This window comes from Scardinius erythrophthalmus (assembly GCF_964197995.2).
Source record: "Scardinius erythrophthalmus genome assembly, chromosome: 5".
Lineage (NCBI taxonomy): Eukaryota > Metazoa > Chordata > Actinopteri > Cypriniformes > Leuciscidae > Scardinius > Scardinius erythrophthalmus.
Genome location: NC_138225.1, coordinates 14,480,932 through 14,501,631, shown reverse-complemented (window position 1 = coordinate 14,501,631; position 20,700 = coordinate 14,480,932). Strand labels below are relative to the sequence as shown.

The following is a 20,700-nucleotide window of genomic DNA, read 5'->3' as shown; positions in this document are numbered from 1 at the left end:
TGTAACTCAAAGTTCGGTTAATGTATCAAAGAGAAAATCAGCTGGACAACTACTTATGCTATGTTTAATAAATAATATTGGCCACAGCTTTCAGACATATATGGAAAGCTGGCATAAAGGTTATTTTTAAAGTGCTCACAGTAAAATATAAAATTTCAGTCTGTCCCTCATATGTCATAAAGGTTTGCACAATGAACAAATTTAGATATCCAGTTGTCCATTAAATATATTATTTATTTAACATTTATTGTTTTATTACTAAACGTTTTAAACTACATTACCCAGATATCTCTGTCATTCTATCAATGAAACAGGAAGCATGGAGCTGTAGTTCATTGAAATGTGCAGACATGCTTAGGGTTAGGGTTAGTATCTCGGTAAAGGCGTAATTTCTCACAACATAGAGACACTTTATAGTTAGCTTAATGTATAACTAACGTAATAATAACACCAAACCATACTTTGTAACATGAAGCGCCGTTTTATATGGGTTAAACGATAGTCCAATCACAGCGAGCTCTGCGATAAAGTCACAGCCAATAACAACCCAGCTGAACAGATGCGTCACACTTACATGCCCATTTATGGTAAATGATGACAGCTCTCTTCTGGTTCCGGCTGCAGGGATAGATACCTTAAATATTTTATATTTAGGCTGTTAAACATGTATTCCTTCTAATTAAATTATTAATATAAAACTTGTATTTAAAAACAAAAGACTCCTTTGTGTGGTTACCTTTGTGTGGTTAAAACGAGGTCACATGATCAATGACACAAATTTGCTCATTTGATTAGACTGATGCATAAATACATTTGAAAGGTAAACTTTTTTCTAAGCAATGGCCTACAGCAGGGTAGTTTTGCAGTATTTTAATGAAAGATAATTACATGTACTAAAGTGCTTCTAACATTTACAGTGTATGTATAGTATATTAAAGGTATATCAATTATATTTATATAAATGTAACAAAAGCACAATGAATGGACACAATTTTGAAAGCAATATTCCAATATTTAATGTCAAACTGTTTTAAGACAAATGTAGCGCCAAAACAACAGTACTGCACAACAGAATAAAAATCAGTTAATTAAAAATATCCAGATACAGGGGCAATCTATTATAGTGACACATACATTAACGTTAAAAAATTGCTATGATGAAGTTATATTTTTACAAACCAAGAGATGAGATTCAACTTTGTTATGTGAAAATACATTTGTTTCTTCGCTTTAAAGAACAAATAGGCAAAAACATAAGCACAACATTTTACATTCTCAACTTTCATTCTATATCCTTGTGATTATTGGTCACTAAATGTAACTATGCAATGATTATGTCCTTTAGCAAAACACCTGATGAGCACTGACCCTTTTTTATAAAGGCATTAGGCAGATATCAAGTACAGTTTATGAAGCTGAAAGAGAAAACAAAATGCTTTAACAATATGGAAAAAGATAAATGACTATTTTCAATATTGGTTCAGCATAATCAAAGAGATCACGAGGAGGAGTGGGACTCCACATGAAGACTTTCAGAAACTGAGACAGAGCAAAGGGTGCACCTCGCTGGACACATCCTACACATGCCCAAACAACACCACCCAAACACAGTGATGAAGTGGACACCACCAGGAGGATGCAGGAGACAGGGAAGACCAAGGAAGACACGGAGACAGATGTTTCACGAAGACCTGAAGAATGTCAGTGTCCTATGGGAAGATGTGAAGAACTTGGCCACGGATCGAATACGTTGGAGGACACTTGTTGCCCAACGTGCCCAGCACAGCACTTGATGACATTGCGAGTTTATCCATAACTGTGGGATATGTTTTCTGTAAAGAGCGTTGCATAATTAAATTTTAAAAACGTTTTTATGTTATAAGTTCACTGATATGTGGGCATTTCTATGAATAAAAGTATGTCTTTAATAGCAAACAATAATCATATGAAAATGATTTACATGCAAACGGGACAGTTATTAGCAGTGTAACTGATCTGATTATGACAAAATAATCAAGTATCTGATGTCATGTGACAAGTCAGATAAGCTTTTACACTCTTGCAAACAGAGGTAGGTTATGAGGTGTGGAGAAACATCATGTATCACTGGAACATTAACAGACGGGGACCAATTTGCAATTAATATAAACTTTCTGACAGTGTGTGTGACATCCGACAACTTTCCAAGAAGTGGCGCAACTTAAATATCGTGATAAATATGTACAGGAATTGAGGAAGTAGCCAATGACAGCACTAGGAATGAAAGCTGCAGGATTGTGTACGAGTATACAAATATGTACGAGTATCATACGAATTTGACAACTTATTAAACCTTGTGAATTATTAAGACTTTCAGACTATGTTTGTACTGATTGGGTTATGGGTTTTGTGAGAAAAGTTTTAAGAAACAACAAATGCTTGAAAAAATGTTTGATTTAGGGTTAAAACCAACACATACACAGCATTGTGAATATTTGCCTTTGCAGCTGTCCGTCTCCTCCGTTTACTTCTCCTCAAACAATAATGGGCTGACTGAGTCCGAAAGGCCCTTTTGGTCTTTTCAGCTGAAAAAAGAGAAAAGAAAATATCATTATGTATAATATATAGGATTATTTAAAGGAAAAAGTACTGATTTACCTTACAAATGTTGGATGTTACATTGTAAAGCATTAAAAGCGTGGCAAGTGTTGTGGTTAATATGCATTTCCAACAAATATCACTTTAAAACTATCAATACTGAGGTAAAAGCATGGTCAGTTTTGTGATTACTGTCCTTTAATACACCAATCACAGTAAAACTAAGGTTGCTGAGGTTTAAAGCGTGGTAAGTTTTGTGGTTACTGTCCTTTTACCACACCTATCACAGTAAAACTAGGGTTACTGTGGTAAAGCATGGTAAGTGTTGTGATTGCTGTGCATTTACAATAAGTATCACATTAAATATACCAATAGTGTGGTAAAAGCATGGTAAGTTTTGTGATTACTGTCTTTTTACTACACTTATCACAGTAAAACTAATGTTACTGTGGTAAAAGCATGGTAAGTGTTGTTTTTACTGTGCTTCTACTACAAATACAGCTTTGGAACTAATTGTAGGCCTACTATTTTTAATCTGATATGAATATCTAGGCCTATAGCACGTCACGTGACAGGAGGCAGTGTTTAATCACCCTATTTTGAATTAGAAAGCAATGAAACGCAAAGTCTCCGTGGAGATGGCAGATATAATGGCAGATTAATATCGACCAACAGAAAAGACAGTATACACAGTATTAAGACAACGTATTTAGGTATTTACTACTTACCAACATCTGACACACGTGACCTAATGCCAAATATCGCGATGTATTCGGAACGAGACTTCTTCAGCGCGATTTCCTACTGATAAAATATAATTTTAAAAATATCAATAAACAGCAAAACAATCCATCTTCCCTGGCAATAAGACCGAAATAATAACATTAAAAAATACATAAACCATGATAAGATAAGATCTCGTGAATGATTAAACAGCTGCAGCCGACAGGCAGAAAGTGCTGTGATCACGAAAGACGCTTCCCATTGACAATACATTAGTTTAAAAAACGTGCTGGTATTGTATGAAAATATAAACGTAAATAAATAAAACGAATAAATAAACGTGGCACGAATCAAAAGATTAAATTACGTGACCATATCACGAACTGACGTAAGACGACTTGCGTTGGAGCAGAGACATTAGGCTTGTTTGAGATAAGCAAAATCTGCGCAGAATCGATCACCGGTGATCAGCGCGAGATGCATGCCGGTTAGAAATGTGTCCGAGTGCGGCCCGCCTTGCTCTGATGTCATGCTGACGTATGTCAAAAATCTCTCGCGAGCGCAAGGCGCACCTGTCGGATTCTGCAGTCGAGCGCAGTTGCTCTCCACCGACTGCGCTGATCAAAAGCATGATGGGAAACGACTTGCTGACGACACAGCTTAATGTTCATTGGTTTAAACAACCGTGATGTATCGTTCTCTTTTAAAATGTTTGATTTTAAAACTCTGATATCATGTTTTATGAGTATACGTTATGTGTGAATATTCCCAAACTATCTGACAGTGCGATCTCTTTGGGTTATGCAATGTAATTTAAAAAAAAAAAAAAAAATAAACACATATGTCTGTATTAAATAAAAAAGATTGATAAACATGTATTTGGAATGGAATTAAATAAGTAGGCTACTTTGGGTGACTTGTTTATCATATTTATTTTCATATAAAAGCAACAGAACTTAAATTCCATCCAGTTTATTATCAACACTGTGCACGAGCGTGAATCCCGCGATATCCGTCTTTGATCTCACATGTGTCAGATCCACTACGAGAATAGAGAACTGTCCGGCTTGCCTGCGCTTTTTTCACTCCTCCTCTCACTGCAGCCGCCTACTCTCGACTACATTTCAGGCGAGGCAAGGCGCATCTCAAACAAGCCTATTCTCTGGTTGGAGTTATCCGTGGTCTCACCACAGACTCACTCCGTGCTCCAATCACAGATTTTAGATCTGACTATAGCCAAGCAAGCAATAGGTGTAAAACGCCATCAAACTGGATTTTATGATGACAAGACAAGACAAAATGTCAACTAAATTACATGCCATTGCAACACAGTCGAAATAAGGCTTTTAAGTGTTAACAAGTGAGCAACATTACAACATCCAGTGATCAGGTCAGGTTGTTGAGGTCCGTGGTGCCATCACGGGACTTCAGTTTGGCTAACAGAATCAAACTGAATTTTTATGATGGCAGGACAATAACACAGAGGTTAACGTCTTTATGGTAGGCTATTTGGTGTTGGAAAATAAATAGCCTACTTAAAATGTTGTGTTTCCAAATGAGAAAGCACGTCTATTGAGTGAGATCTGTTCTTTGTCATTGAACCAAATATCCGTGTGTGGACCACGGAAGATGAGTGTCATTGACTTGCGTTGGAGTTATCCGTGGTCTCACCACAGACTCACTCCGTGCTCCTATCACAGATTTTAGTTCTGACTAGCCAAGCGAGCAAGGTGTAAAACGCCATCAAGCAGGATTTTATGATGACAGGACGAGACAAAATGTCAAGTTAATTACATGCCATTGCAACACAGTTGACCCAAAGCTTATAAGTTCCTAAACAAGCCAGAAAAATTACATCGTCCATGAGTGAGGTCCGGGTGTTGAGGTCCGTGGTGCCATCACGGGACTTTGGTTAGGCTAACTGAAATTTTATGATGACAGGACAATGCAATAGCTACAATAACAGACAGGTTAACGTCATTATGGCATTTGATGTCGGAAAAGAAACAAATACTTCAAATGTGGCGTTTCCAAATGAGAAAGCACGTCCGTTGAGTGAGTTCTGTATTCCGTCATTGAAACGGGTATCCGTGTGTGGACCATAGACAGTATATAAACTGGACACAGCGACCCCATTGGATTCAACGGAGGAAAGTGAAGTCAATTAGAAACTCTTACTTCCTGATGGTCGAGCGTACTGCGCAGACTCAAACTGAGCTTGACGACGTAGATGTGACGTGAGCAACCCGTCTGTCTTCTAGTAGCTGTGCCAAGCGAAATCTGAATCATTTCCTTCCGAGACTTGCAGAGACGGAGAGTGTGAGTAGGAGGTGTCCATGATCTTGGAGCAGGAGAAACTTTTGCTAAGTATTCTGATTAATTACTTTGCCATTTTGCCTCCACGTCCCCCCGATTGCCCACGAGCTTCTCCTCCTGCTGTCCATACGGTAATTCTCTACTGTGCGACAGAGAGTCGCGTGGGTATGACGCAATCGTTAGCCTATTTTTACAAAAACTGCTTCTACGGGGCCATAACGTAAGATACAAGGTAATGGAGCCTTTTATACATTTTCGTGTTTCTTTAGAAATAAATAATGGACAAATGGAGTCTTTAAACGCCTCAGATGTAAAGTTATTCGCTGTCAAAGTGACGCCAAAATGAATGGGAGTCAATGGGATGCTAACAGCAGGTGATGGTCTGATAGCCAATGGCGGCGCCCGGGGAACCTTCAATAAAATATGAAACGCTGCCCCCCTGGTGTGGACCACGGAAGGTCAGTGTCATTGACTTGCGTTGGAGTTATATCCGTGGCCGCATCACGGAATTTGGGGCGATTCCGTGATGGCTCCACGGATTTTGAGTTAAGGGCCCGTGGACATTTCACGGAATCCTGTGAGTGTAACTTACACAAGTTCACGGAATCCTGTGCCTGTAACTTACACAAGTTACAAGAATGAACTTGCTATGTGCCTGTAACTTTTTCAAGTTACAAGAATGAACTTTTAAGTGTCTAAATTTGTATTTTGTGAGAGTTTTTAAGAACTCTCAAAGGGGCAAATGTTGTACAAATTTATTAAAATGTTTAATTTAGGTTTACATTGAATTTAGCATGTTAAGGTTAGGTATAAATTATTATTATCAGAGTTTTCTAGCAAAAGACTCCGGTCAGTCTGTTTTACTGGAACTCTTAATGGCTTTTGGAGCTTGTGTTTTAGCAAGAGAGTCCTGCCAGTCCTGTACTCGGGTCTCAGCATTTGAATAGATATGCTGAGTGGATTAGGATGGGCAGCACTCTCAGTCTAAAACAGGTTCCTAAACCTGTCTCATCACAAAGTTTTGGTTCCTGCCCCTAAATGTAGGCTATATAAACTGTATGAGAACGTCCACTTAGTTAGACTTGGAAGAACACTACAGACGACACACAGCGAAGATCCCAATAAATCTTCTGCTTATCCCAACGTCTCCTGGTCTTGCGTCGATGAAAGAAAACTTTCCAACAGAACTCTTTGATTTTTTTTTTTTTTTACCCAGAAACGTTGACAGACAGGGTCATTATTACACTGCATATTTATCTGTGATTTTTAGACCGTGTGGTCAGTTTTTGGTTTGCCAAGCCTTTCTTTTTTTCTTTAGCAGTGCTACTCGCTTATCTCCCCAGCTTGACCTCACCAGCAAGTCTATATTTTAATAAATTTCTAAAAGAATGAAAAAAAAAAAAAATTCAAGCCCTAAAATAGACAGAGATTGTGGGTTGCCTTTCTTCATTCAAAGTCAGTTGTTTCACACATTAAATTAAAGAAAAACTATTAAGTTGCATGAAAGAGAATATAGAGGTGATTTCTATGCAACAGCTGTGCATGTTTATCAAAAGGGTTTCAATCTTCAGCAAAGCACTGGGTTTGGATGATGATGATGATGATGATGATGATGATGATGATGATAGAGATGGAGAAATTAGTGAAATGAGCAGATCACTTATCATTTATGTACTGATATCTGCACTACTTCATAAATACAGGTTGTATATATCAGTGTGCTGTGGTGTTTTGATTTTGGTGACTTTGTCTTATTTGCAGGTGTGTTTAAATTATATTAATCTATTAATATTATTAGTCATCTATAAAAATTTAACTGCAAAATTTGGCCATTTACTAATGAGTACGTTACAGTCCACTTTTAAAGTACCATTATATTTAAATAATAATAATCTTCACATATAACATTAAAAAAAAACATGTTTAAAATACATGACTGTGAGGTATAGGCCTACAGATAAAGAGAGAATGTTTTTTTTTTAACAGAGACCGTGTCTCTGTTACATTTTAAAGCTAACATCTAGTCACGGTGTAACTTCTTCATTGGGCAAATTCCAAACGGCATTTTTGTGCCCTTGAAGGGCCCTTCGGGAAGGGGACGCCATTTGTAGGTGTGTTCCAAATGAAAGAGAAAAACTGGATCTCTTCACGAAGGGCCCTTCCACAAGGCCGTTAGCAAAGGATACAAGCGATGGTTGCTTCAAGGAAGTAATTTAACTAAATCATTTATGGTCATGTGACCCAGTAAATACTTGTGATTCATTTTAAAGCTAGATGGTGGAAGAGTTCGAGTTAATTCACAATCAGCAATTCAAGTTGTTTTGTTTTGTTTGTGATATATTTCACACATTTTTGTCATGTTATGTTTAAATAAGTTTCATAGGTAAGAAATGTGTTAGGTAATGCAGGGTCCAAAGATGAGAAGGCGAATTTTAAATAATTTTATTTTTTAAATAAAATGTATGTTTATTTGCAAAAGTTTTGTTAACAGCAATAATAAGAAATTTCTGTTGTAAGTACAGCTAATCAGCTGATGGACACCATGCTGCATTGTCATGGGAACATCACAGGTGTAAATAATAAGGAAATTATGTTTTCTTTGGTTGCACCAATCAAAGAAACCAGTCAAACAAGCCATTCGAAGAGAGTGGGGCATCCTCACTTCCTTTTGGAATTTGCCCATTGTCTGTTAAAAAAGACAAGAGTTTTAAAGTTTAAAGTGTGTTACTGAGCATTAGGACTTACAGCAAACAGAAATCATATGCATCCGTTTTTATTTATTTCAGTAATTTTAAATAATACGCAGATCATAGTTAATCTATACCTACTTTGACGTGGATATATTTTTACACCTGTTTACCTCCCCTGTAAAAGAATGATTACAACATGATCTTACGAGTGACATGTTTATCAAATTATACATTTAATGGCAGTTTTCATATTTTGAAGCATCTTGTTATATACCTGCTGTATTAACCAGTCCACGGCTTGGTCAAATGCCTCTGAATTCTTCTGACACTTCAGTAATCCTGTTTCCTCATTGAACAGACAGTCCACTGTGAGAATGTCTGTCCTCTTGACACATCTGCTGCTGTCTGGTACTGTTTTCTCTGGGTCAAACGTGTGATGAAGCACCACTAGAACAACCAGCTTAGAGTCTGTTCAGGATATAGACAAATTTATATTAGACAAATCTGTTTAACATAACTATGATTAATATATATTTTTCACTCCAAAATATTCTGAAAAATACAACAAGCAAACAGTGTCAGTGAACCCTAACAACCTGTGTTGTCTTTGACATTTTTAACTGCTGCTTCAATGTCAGTTCGTGTTCGAGAAACAATAGGACAGAGAACCAGAACAATGTCACTTTCATCCACTGTAGAAACTTCTCTCACATTCTTAATTTGGTCTTGCAGAGTGTGAATAAAATCCACATGTATTTTTTGCAATTCATTTGTGTTCCCAGTAAAAAGAGTGAACACTTTTACTCCCTCTAGAAAATTCAAAAGCAAAGAAAAAATGGTTATGAATTTGCAGTCATATTTCATGTAGTATATAATTTTGATAATTTATGGGATATGTCTTAAAGGAAGAGTCATCTTTGATCTTTGATGACAACCCACAAAGGAATTAAGGACAATAAAATTACAGTCACTTTAACAGAACTTACCAGTACTTTTAGTTGCCATTTTCTCTCCTAAACAGGGACACAAGACTCCTAATGAGAGAACAGAATGATTTTAAACTGAACTTTTAAACTCAACATCACCTAATAACTGACTTCATTTCCACAAGATTCTTTTGTTACAACATACAGAAAAACATGAATTTTTATAACCATTGTTGTCTATCATTGTAAAAAGCAGCTTTTTTTTCATTACTGATGTGATGTCTGCTACAGAAGATTTTCATTTGTGAGAACACCTTTTGGCTAGGGGTCGTGAAACTGACACAAGCACATTCATAAAGCCTATAGTTTCAGTTTTTAATATGCTTTGTTTAAAAAAATGTGTAATATTCTAATTTAAAAAAAACACCTTTCACTGTTAGCCCACACAGCTTGAACAAGTAGCCTCATATAATCAGACCTATAAGCTTTTGAGCTTTAATTTCACCTTTTCTTTCAATAGCTGAGCAAACTGAGACTTGCACTAGGAAAGAGAAATGTCGAATCTGTATTTTCGATTACGTAATAATGTGGTCCATGTTCGATAGTATAAAAAGTAGTCCAGCTGGATACTCCATATACATCAAGTCTCCTCTGACCACATATTATCTGATTTTGTTAACTAACATTTTGTGTATGGTTTCGCATGTGTGTTCACATGCATAGGCGCCGATTTATGTTTTCCTCCGTGGGTGCTCATGGGCGTACAAAAAAAAAAAAAAAAAAAAAAAGTCAATTTTTTTGCACTTCAGAACCTTAGGAAATGGACAGCGGCCGACACTTAACAGTGTTAAATTTGAAAAATACTGTTCGATAGAACTGCTTGGTTTGTTACCACAGTAACAGTTATCTGCGTTCTTCCTCCGCGATAAAGTTCCACATTTGCGGCTATCCAACACGAAAATGCATGCAGCAAAGTTTTGTCGACAACTTTACCATCTAGCTATTCTTTTCTTCAACTCATCAGCATCCATCTCGACAACTGCAAGCAGATCGCGTGCGCGCGCGGTTATGATGACTTTTTAAAAGTTGGGAGGGCGTGGGCACAAATAAACTGATGTGGATTTTAAATTATTATTTTTTTAACTTGAAATACGGGCATATTTTTGTAGATGTGTTCCTAAAGATGTGCATATATTTGTACGTTTGCACATGATTGTTTTAAACCCATGTTTAGAGTTAGACCCGTGTTTCCCCCGTGTCCGACCCGACCCGCACCAGTTTGAGCAAAATTTGCGGGTAGGCTACCCGAACCCGCGCAGGACTCTGTCACACAAGTCCACACAGTAAAAATTAGATTTGTTAACTCACCATTGCGGTTAATTCTTCAGAAGGAACAGAATTAAAAGAACTGCGCTGTAGCTGCGTACAGAGCAGGGTCACTAAAGAGGCTTTTCATCCGAGAAACGCTGTGATTGGTGGATATGGAGCAGGCGATACCATAGATATCTATGGGCGATACTACTCGACTGACTGCGACATAACCAATCACAGTGTGACAGACGCTTCACATATCACCGACTGCAATGATTAATTTTAAATGAATGTAGACAGAGCGCCTACTGGCAGTCTGGCACACGTGGGTGCTCGGTATTTTCCGTGGGTGCTCGGTATTTTCCGTGGGTGCTCGAGCCCCGGAGCACCCACGGTATCGGCGCCTATGTTCACATGAACTTTACATTTTAACTTTTTTCACATCTCTTAGCTGACGAGCAGTGCAGAACTTACTCACTGAAGTGCCTTGAAATGCACAGCGTTATTAAATGTGTTTGACATCATTTCCATTGTAACAGGAAGACAGGGCGGGACATAGCCTATCTACCAGCTCCTCCCCTTTAAAAAAAATTGCCAAAAGCGTTTGGTTTATATCTCAGCTCACGGCCAGAGCCGTTGAGCTCGGCTAAACCGCATTTGACAGCTTATGGGGCCGTTCACACAGAACGCGTTTTTCCATTCCACTGCGCTACTTTTTTATTATTTTTCGAAGTAAACACGCGCTAGATGGACATGTCTGACCATTGTGCTCGTGTCTCGCATCTTTTGCACTGTCTCTCGCATGACGCGGTGCTCAAGTTAAAAAAGTTTTTAAAAAACGCATCTGGAAGCCTTGGGTATTTTCCCCATTCCACTGCCAGCGTCTCGCGGTTTTCAAAGCAAAAACAAACGTGTTTTGTGTATGACATAATGTCATATGTGTTTCATGTTTTCCTTTTTCTTTAGTGTGTTCTGTAGCTGAATGCTGCGAAAAAAAACACACAAAACACATCTAAAACAGGAAAGAGCTTTGCGATTGACTGTACAGCTAGATTTGACAAGAAACGTAGGCCTATAATTTTACACTGGTTGCCAGTTGCTGCTCGCATCAAATTCAAGTCACTGACTTTTGCCTACAGAACAACAACTGGCTCTGCTCCCTTTTACCTAAACTCATTACTTAAGACTTACGTGCCATCCAGACACTTGCGCTCTGCAATGTTCAATGTTCAATCTCAAATCTAATGTATCCTGTATCTTCCCCCTGCTCAAAGTTACCTCCAGATGACGTATTTTCAACGGTGTGCTTGTCCGTCCTATGTCGGTATCAGGAGGGTGCAGACTGTGACGCCAATCAACGTATTTTTCCGCCGTCTACCGAACCTCCTGTATCGACTTCCACAGGACTTCTGTTTAAAGGTGAACTAAGTAACTTTTTTACCTTAACCGAACAGCTTTGGAGTCATTGTAATGGTTATATTACTGATTTCGGGTTGAATGGTGGTCGTCTCGCACCCCCTGGTGCCTGTGAGCCGCAAAACCACCCTTGCAACTTTGGGCCGGCGGGCCGCCGGCCTCAGTGTTAGGAAGTATCGTGTGATATCAGGACTCGCGAGGTAACGAATTGCTTTACGGCACTGCACGCGTACACGCCCCCATCCATCCAGTATCCGGCTAGCTATAAGAACAAGGTAACGCTAGATATTGAGTTCTTCAAGTTTTCGTAATGGCTGAACATGTAAAAAAGAAGCAGAAAGCTAGAAAATCTTTGTCAGAGGACCAAAGAAAGGGGAAACGGGAGACTGACCGAGCGTGAAGTCAGACTAGAGTTAATATAGGACCGGCTTTTTCAGAGAACTGAAAGAAACCGAAGCCGGCAAAACCGATGCTGACCTGCCCTTCTTGCTGTTGCACTTGTATCTTTAGAATAAACTGTGTTTAATGTTTGTATTTCTTGTAATTGTGACCTCGGGATGTTTGCTATTGTCTGTTTAGGTTTTTATTATGGTCGCTGTCTGTTACGGGCTTACTAGTACGCTAGATACTGTAACTTATGTTAGCATTTTCATTAGTAAACAAACGTGTTTGTTTTCTGTAGTGTTTTCTCCGTTCCTCTATCAGGTTTTATTTGTGTTACTGAGATCGCCTATAAATCGATATGAAATTCTTCAAATTATGCTTTAGTTTAGCTTGCCGGCTGCCTCAGAATTAATAACGTATGTTGCATGTTCACAGATCTATGTTAGGATGCTAGCTAGCAATACAACTTATGAAATTTCAAACCAAACGTTTTGAACGAATAAATTATAGCCTTATACCATAGTACACGTATTCTTGCAAAATAAATAAACAAACTAGGCTACGTGTTTGACTTTGTTTGGTCAATCGTTATGATGGACAACTCGGATCACCGTCAAAATGATAAAAGAATGTGTAACATTTATTTTGATAATGCATAACCTAAGTAGCTATAGCTATAGTCTAAACTAAAAATAAATAAATAGCGGAGATATTTCTTATAGTATTGTTTTTGCCATAATGTTACTGACGTTTGGCAACACTGTAAAAATATACACTATCTCAACATTTATATGATTCTTGTGAGAATCATACATAGCCTACTTCAGTTGACATGGCTCCGTTTGTTCGCCGGCTTCTCTGAAAACAAATGCACATGGCATGGCCTGTGCGAGATGGGAGGGGGGATAGTTGACAACGAGTTAACGACAGTTTTCTCAAAAATATATATACTCCGAAACTGTAGGGGGGGGCTCGAGAGAGAAACCTGCGAGAAAACAGCCAGTCTTACTGAGCGCTGCTTTAAGGGCTAAATGTAGTCCAGATATGGTCGTTGTGGACGTCTCATTTTGGTCCCCTATGGGTGCTTACTGTAACGCCAGATGACGTCTTTTTTTGTCGTCTAATGATCGTCCTGTACTAACGACCAGAGGACCTCTGGATTGGGCTAAATATACTCCAAATGTGGTGATTGAGGACTTCCAAGTTTGGTACCTTAAAGGTGCAGACAAATGACATCTTATTTAGTCGTCCAACAAACGTCCTGTATTAACGTCCATCGGATCTCTGTGTAGGGCTAATTGTACTCCAAATGTGGTCATTGTGGACGTCCCATTTTGATATCTTAAAGGTGCAGACTGTGACGCCAAATGACGTGTTATTTAGTCGTCAAACAAACGTCCTGTATTAACGTCCAGAGGACCTCTGGAGGTGCAGACATTGCTTTTATACTGCACTGTTCATAACATTTGTCTCATTTCAACTGTTCCAGTTCATTTTTCTGTAGCTTCATTTGATTGCTTTCCTTACCACCACATAACTAGAAACACATTCCAATCTAGCCTAATCCATCCATTTCCAGTTCAAACCTGCCTCTGAGCCAAACAAAACTACAGGAAAATTAACTGGTACAGAAAACAGGCCCTCCACCCTTTGGAAAGTGATAGGCATACAGTTATGCACAGAGGTTTAAGAAATCAATTCAATCCCCACTCATTTTTATTTTTTATTTTTTGTAAATCACTGTATGATCTGTACAATTTCAGTTAAACACAACTATCACACAAGTGCTAAACTGAATCTGTGCAAAACAAGGTGCAAAAGTTGAGTGACTGAGTAACTGACTGTGTGTGTGTGTGTGTGTATGTGTGTGTGTGTGTATATATATATATATATATATATATATATATATATATATATATATATATATATATATATATATATATATATATACACACAGTGCTATGCATAAGTTTAGACACCCATGCTAAAGTTGACTAAAAAGAGGAATAAAAAATCATCTTTTGGAAATTGAACTTAATGCCTTAATTTAATTTTTTTGGGAAAAATCCAACCTTTAAGGACACCAATTTTCTTTGTGAATGAATAATGTATCGTAAATACAAAAATGTTCTTCCTTAAAATACAGGCTGCATAAGTCTGGACACCCCTATGTTAAATTCCCATAGAGGCAGGCAGATTTTTATTTTTAAAGGCCAGTTACTTCATGGATCCAGGATACTATGCATCCTGATAAAGTTCCCTTGGCCTTTGGGATTAAAATAGCCCCACATCATCACATAGCCTTCACCATAACTAGAGATTGGCATGGAGTACTTTCCATAAGATCATCTCTCAATGCAAATCAAAGCAGCTATTAGGCTAACTGAAATAAAACCATGCCAATCTCTACTGTAGGTATGGTGAAGGGTGTGTGATGATGTGGGGCTATTTTAATTTATTTATTTTTGTGGAAACCAGTGCAGGCCTGAGCGGCGGTCATATTTTGTACCGCGATGCGGTACATCTAGTTTGTGATGTTTTACTATATGACTGTTTGTGGGGGTTTACCCTATAACTACTTGTCTTGCTGGTTATATTGATATTGATTTGATCTTATAAAAAGAATAAACAGTGCTGGTTTTCCTGGCATTTTGGCAGAGACAGGTGTTATCTGAAACCTTATTCTCTGTTGAGTTCCATAGTTACTATTAGCTTGTGTAGTGCTACACTTTGTGTGCTCTCTGCTTTCCATCTTCATTTTGCAGTTAAGAAGTGTATGCGGGGTTTAAAGGGAAAGGTTTTTTTCTCCTCTCCAACCTTTACTTCCCCGTAGATTAGCTTTACCTGCCTATCCACCATTCAGTCCGTACATTTTTTTCGTTCTCTTTTAAAGATCGGATGGGGGGACTCCATACCTTCGCCGTGGGTCCCCAATTTGCTAAATCCGCCACTGTCTATTGTTCTCATTTGTAAGTCGCTTTGGATAAAAGCGTCTGCTAAATGAAAAAATGTAAATGTATTTCCAGGTGTCAAAATTATGTCCGATTCCTGGCTGCATGTCAGTAATAACCATGGATCACTGGATCTTTGGTAAGTTGTAAGAAACACTATATCGAGTCCAACCTTTAGTTTAAACTGATAATCTTTTGTTTTACTCGTGTTTTCGCTGTTTCCCTATTAAAAGTGACGTCAATGCATACCCTCTGCTGCCACTCTGTTGGCGTAACTTCAATCTAGATATTGTCTAACGCCGTTGCGAAGACCCTCTGTTCACAAAATATCACAAAACAAAATGCACACAAACGTGTCCCTGCTATTTATATACATTTACTGATGAACACCTTTTATGAGAAGAAAAACTATACAAGGGCAGATTAGAATCCAAAACCTCTGACACGCTTAACATAAATTCTAGGCTACCACAGACCATTAAAGTCCCCGTGAACCGGAAGTTACAAACGACTTTTCTCCAGTGTTGTGACGTATTTCCCAGTGAAAAGGAATTTTGAACAGAGGGCAGGGTTTTACTCTAGCGCTCCTCCTCTCCATCTCTGCTCATAGCAGACTAACGGTTTGAGGGGAGTGGTTAAGCGTTGCCCAAACCAATTCCTCAAACCTACGTCATCAGAGAAGGTCCTCCAATGCAGAGGGGAGGGGCATTTTCAGATTTTGATTAAAGATTACCATGGTAAAAAATTTTTTTTTTAAATATTTTCTTGCACGGATTAATTGTTCACCACAAGACTAGTAATATGCGCTAACAAAGTAAATAGGGTCAATTTTGATTTCATGGGGACTTTAAAGCACACGATTATTCCATGCGAATATTTATTCACTAACGCGAAGAATCTCGAGACTAACAACATTGTAGGCCTAGATATCCACGGCATCGGTATCGTGCCGATACTGGCCCAAAACGCTAGATCGGATATCGGAGGGGAGAAAAAAAATTATCCGATACCTATGATCCGATACCCATTAGGGGTGGAACGGTACGTATTCGTACTGAACGTACGTTTCGTTGCATGGATTTACACAGAGAATACACGGAATAAAAATAAATAAATCTCGCGTGCACATTAATTAATGTAATACGAAACTAACGTTACTGTTAGATACGCGCATATGCGGGTTCTTTAGGGACACCTAATCTGTAGCCCGCCTTAGCTCTGAACGCGCGTCTATATCGCTTCAAACGCTCACTTTATCATTATACGCGCGTGGCGCGTCCTATTCGCTTTGGACGCGCGAATGGATTCAAACTGTTCAAGCATCGAACTAGACGCGATAGACGCAAATTTGACGCTCTATTCGCGTTTTGGTGTGAACGCAGCAAAATGAACAGGCTGCGATGTCAAGATTGCAATGCTGGTGTGTGTGTGTGTGTGTGTCAGAGAGATCGAGGCACGGGCGCGATCGAACAGTGGAAACAAAAAAACATACTCCGTCATTTTCATACAGGACATCATTAAAACTGGAAAAACTCTTGTCAAACTGTAACTGTCACCCAACCAAAATCTCACACACACACACACACACACGCTGTTTAAAAGCAAAAATGATCTAATCTTTTTGGACATTCATCATTGCATTGGTTTTCATTTCTTGTCCTAAAACAGAGCACTCATCTGTTTATTTTTAAGTTACACATTCTACATTGAATAAAAAAGAAAATCAAATGTGTTTTTAAAAGTAGTATTATTTTATACAGAAATAAATTATTTATAATTCAGATGAGAATAAAATTAAAGTTAATTAAAATTTAAAGGAAACAAATATATTGATCTGAAATATAGCAAATTAATTTTAAATTCATTCAGGTTACCAAACATATCTCAAGGTCTTTTGAATAAAGGCTGGCAGTCTTTCATTATCAACTGTTGTTGTGGACTATATACTGGAGAAGTATTTGTTCTCCATTTGAGTGAGATGTTTTTAAGTGGCTAATTGAGGAAAGTGCTTCCATTATATTTTATTATTAGTAGTATTAGTTCAAGAATAAAATAAAAATATCGGATTGATATCGGTATCGGCAAATAGCCAAAGCTGCGGCATCGGTATCGGTATCGGAAGTGAAAAAGTGGTATCGGGACATCCCTACTAGATAGTAGATGTAAGGATGAAACATCACAAATATGACTTCAGCGTCAATTAATGAGTTCTGTGTCAATACATTCAACTCAATGTAGGTTACTATTGAAATTGATTTCTGGACATTGTAATGCTAATTTATTTTAAAAAAATTCTGCAGTTGTTATTGTAGGCCTATATATCAATTAAATCATAAACCATATTAATTAAATATGAGCTGAACAAGCCGTCACACTGCTCTGATCTTAACTGACAATTTGTGAATGGTGAGCATGATGAATTTTACTTACCTTTCTTATTCAAATCTCCTTCCTCGTCAGCTGAAGTGCAGCTCAGAGAACTCGTCACACTGGTCTGATCGCAGAGGGGGACAAATCTTTCACTTGCTCAAATCTTTTTCACTGACGTTCTCTGTAACTGCAGTTAAATACCTCCCACGGCCAATTCCACCTACGGGGTGGCCTGTGCCACTCCTGATTAAAACTTGGCTGGCCACCCCTCCGGACACCCCTGTTGCGCAAGCATTTTGACAGCATTGACAGCTGACTTTTCTCCGTTCAATAAACTATGATACTGGCACATAGGCCATATACACACTCTAGCTGAACTAAGTTGTCACTTCACCTATTAATATGGAAACAAAGATGCCTAGAATAAGTGGACATGGCAACACTGCAAAAGCACGCTTGCAGCTTTATGAGCATAAAATAAAACAAAAACACAGCCGAGCGAGACGCCTGCGCAACGGTAAAACATGTTCTTCAAGCGCATGTTTACAAAGAAAAAGAATGAAAAAGTAGGGCAGTGGAATGGGGAAATATTTTTAAGGTTAAGCCATGCTAAAGGTAGGCTATAGGCCTATGGTTATACACGCTAACTCACACAGCAGCCTACAGCACAAAAAATGCACAGCCATTTGCATTTGTACTTTGCAACGAGCATATAAATGAACAAATCAAAACATTCAATAAATTAAAACTTTTAAACATTTTGAGATGTTTAAGTGACAACTATAAGCCGTTTGATTGGTTATGGCTACTCAAGGAGCTCTAGCGGTTATGGTATTGATCGCGTTTGTGTCGGAGTTCTGATCTAGATGCATGCTGGCTTCATTGTGAGTTCAGTTTAGACTAGGAAAAAATAATAATAATAATAATTGTACATCCAAATGTGTTTTCTAAAGGTTTTGGTCATTTTTTAAATGAACATTTATATTTACATTTACATTTAGCATACGCTTTTGTCCAAAGCAACTTACAAATTAGGACTAAATTAAGCAAGTCATCGTAAAGAGGCAAAAACAACGCCAAGAAGTGCTCAAAATACGAAGTTCAGGCATTGTTCAGAGTAGCATAAGCCTGATAAGGGAGGATTAAAGGAAAAGGAAATAATTCTTTTTTTTTTTTTTTTTGTGCTCACGGAAGAGATGGGTTTTCAGCTGTCTTTTGAATGTTGTCAGGGATTCTTTATTCCGGATGAGGGTAGGGAGAGCATTCCACCAGCATGAAACCGTGAATGAGAATGTTCTGGAAAGTGATTTTGTGGCTCTCTGTGATGGAACCACGAGACGTCGCTCATTGACCGATCATAGGCTTCTGGTAGGGATGTAGACTCGTAGGAGTGAGTGAAAGTAGGAGGGAGCTGAGCCTGTGATAGATCTGTAAGCAAGCGTTAATATTTTCTGATCTGTAGGCTAAGCAAGCGTGAACATTTTGATTTAGATCTGTAAGCAAGCGTGAACATTTTGTAAAATCAACTTAAAGACCAAAAAAATCTGTGTGTTATGCTTAAATGACAAAGTCCTTAGTCCTCTATCACATCCTTAATGGGATAGATAGGTTCTGTGTAGCAGCACTATTGTTCTATCTTTCATACTGACAGGCGGGATATAACCTTTTTGCCTGCGTTTTAGGTTGATGTTAGTACATTTTATAAAAGACAGAGAGGAAAAGATTGACATTTTCCATAAAGTATTGATGATAGTGATGGCAGTGCATCAGAAAATAAGGTAATGGAAGAAGGTCGTCCTTTGGGCAGTGCCACCAGTGGATCCTGCGGTGAACGGACGGAATAAGTTCCCCAAGGAATGCAATCGCAAACAGACTGACTACCTGGGCCACGCCCCATGCTTGGGACGGCCCTGGAAGCAGTGATTGTGATGGCAGAGATGAAGAATATTTATATTCTATATTCTAATATTTATATTACTTATAAGTCATAGATTGTTGTGGAAGTCAGGCATTTTGGTACATTAGGCCAGTTTGGAAGATGTGATATTACAACCAGAGGCCAGGAAAGATGCCTATTGGCCTCACTACACTGACAAGCAAATTATCAAAATATGACTAAATAGGAATCAAGAATCACAATCAAGTTACTTGTGGAAAGTGTGGGGGTACACTGAAAAGGAAGAGTCTTGTTGGTTTTCACTTGTGCTACAATCATTGATTTGGAATTCAAAGAAAGAAACAAGATAAAAAAATTTAAATCACTAAGACATGGTTTCACTACTTTCCAGGCAGCAAAGTTGCATCTGAATTTGTGTCAAGTTTTTGAGTTCTAAATGAAATACAGTTCCCTTTCAGTCGATCACGTTCGACGTTAAGCTGACGTGATGACGTAATTGGGATCACTTCAGGGAGTCCTATCATCTTCGAGTGTCTACAGAGCGAGCCAATGAACGTTGACGTGCGTGAATTTGGTCACGTGCCCCGCCCCGCAGCGCGGGTATAAACCAGGGGGGCAATTCAGCGCCCGAAAAGCATACCACCCCCGGTGGCTGCCATTGGCTAACAAGCCATCACCTGCTGTTAGCATTCCATTGACTCCCATTCATTTTGGCGTCACTTTGACAGCGAATAACTTTACATCTGAGGCGTTTAAAGACTCTATTTGTCCATTGTTTATTTCTAAAGAAACACGACAATGTATAAAAGGCTCCATTACCTTGTATCTTACGTTATGGCCCCGTAGAAGCCGTTTTTGTAAAAATAGGCTAACGATTGCGTCATAACCACGCGACTCTCTGGAAATTACCGTAGAGACAAGAGGAGAAGCTCGCAGTCAATCGGGGGGACGTGGAGGCAAAAAGTCCGATAAAGTCAAGGGAGAAGCCCATAGAGTCATAAAGTTGCTCCTACTCTTAGTTCATGGACAGCTCCTACTCATGCTCTCCGTCTCTGCAAGATTCGGAAGGGAATGACTCAGATTTCTCTTGGCACAGCTACTAGAAGACTTACAACTGTCAGACAGGTTGTTCACGTCAC

General features: G+C 38.5%; 1 protein-coding gene and 1 long non-coding RNA gene across 2 annotated transcripts in view; both read right to left on the bottom strand.

Moving 5' to 3' along the window:
• Nucleotides 1–995: 995 nt before the first annotated feature.
• Nucleotides 996–5,478, bottom strand: LOC308690960. The gene is made up of 4 exons (XR_014030218.1): nucleotides 5,156–5,478; nucleotides 3,306–3,381; nucleotides 2,459–2,564; nucleotides 996–1,832 (listed from the first exon to the last, which is right to left on the bottom strand). It is a non-coding gene; the product is annotated as an uncharacterized lncRNA (long non-coding RNA).
• A 3,823-nt stretch (nucleotides 5,479–9,301) lies between these two features.
• The window catches only part of LOC308691655 (uncharacterized protein), a 39,414-nt gene continuing 28,015 nt past the window's right edge, over nucleotides 9,302–20,700 (bottom strand). Inside the window, exon 17 of the mRNA XM_081367105.1 lies at nucleotides 9,302–9,340. The gene's annotated coding sequence lies outside the window, so the exon portion shown is untranslated. The remainder of the gene's footprint in view (nucleotides 9,341–20,700) is intronic.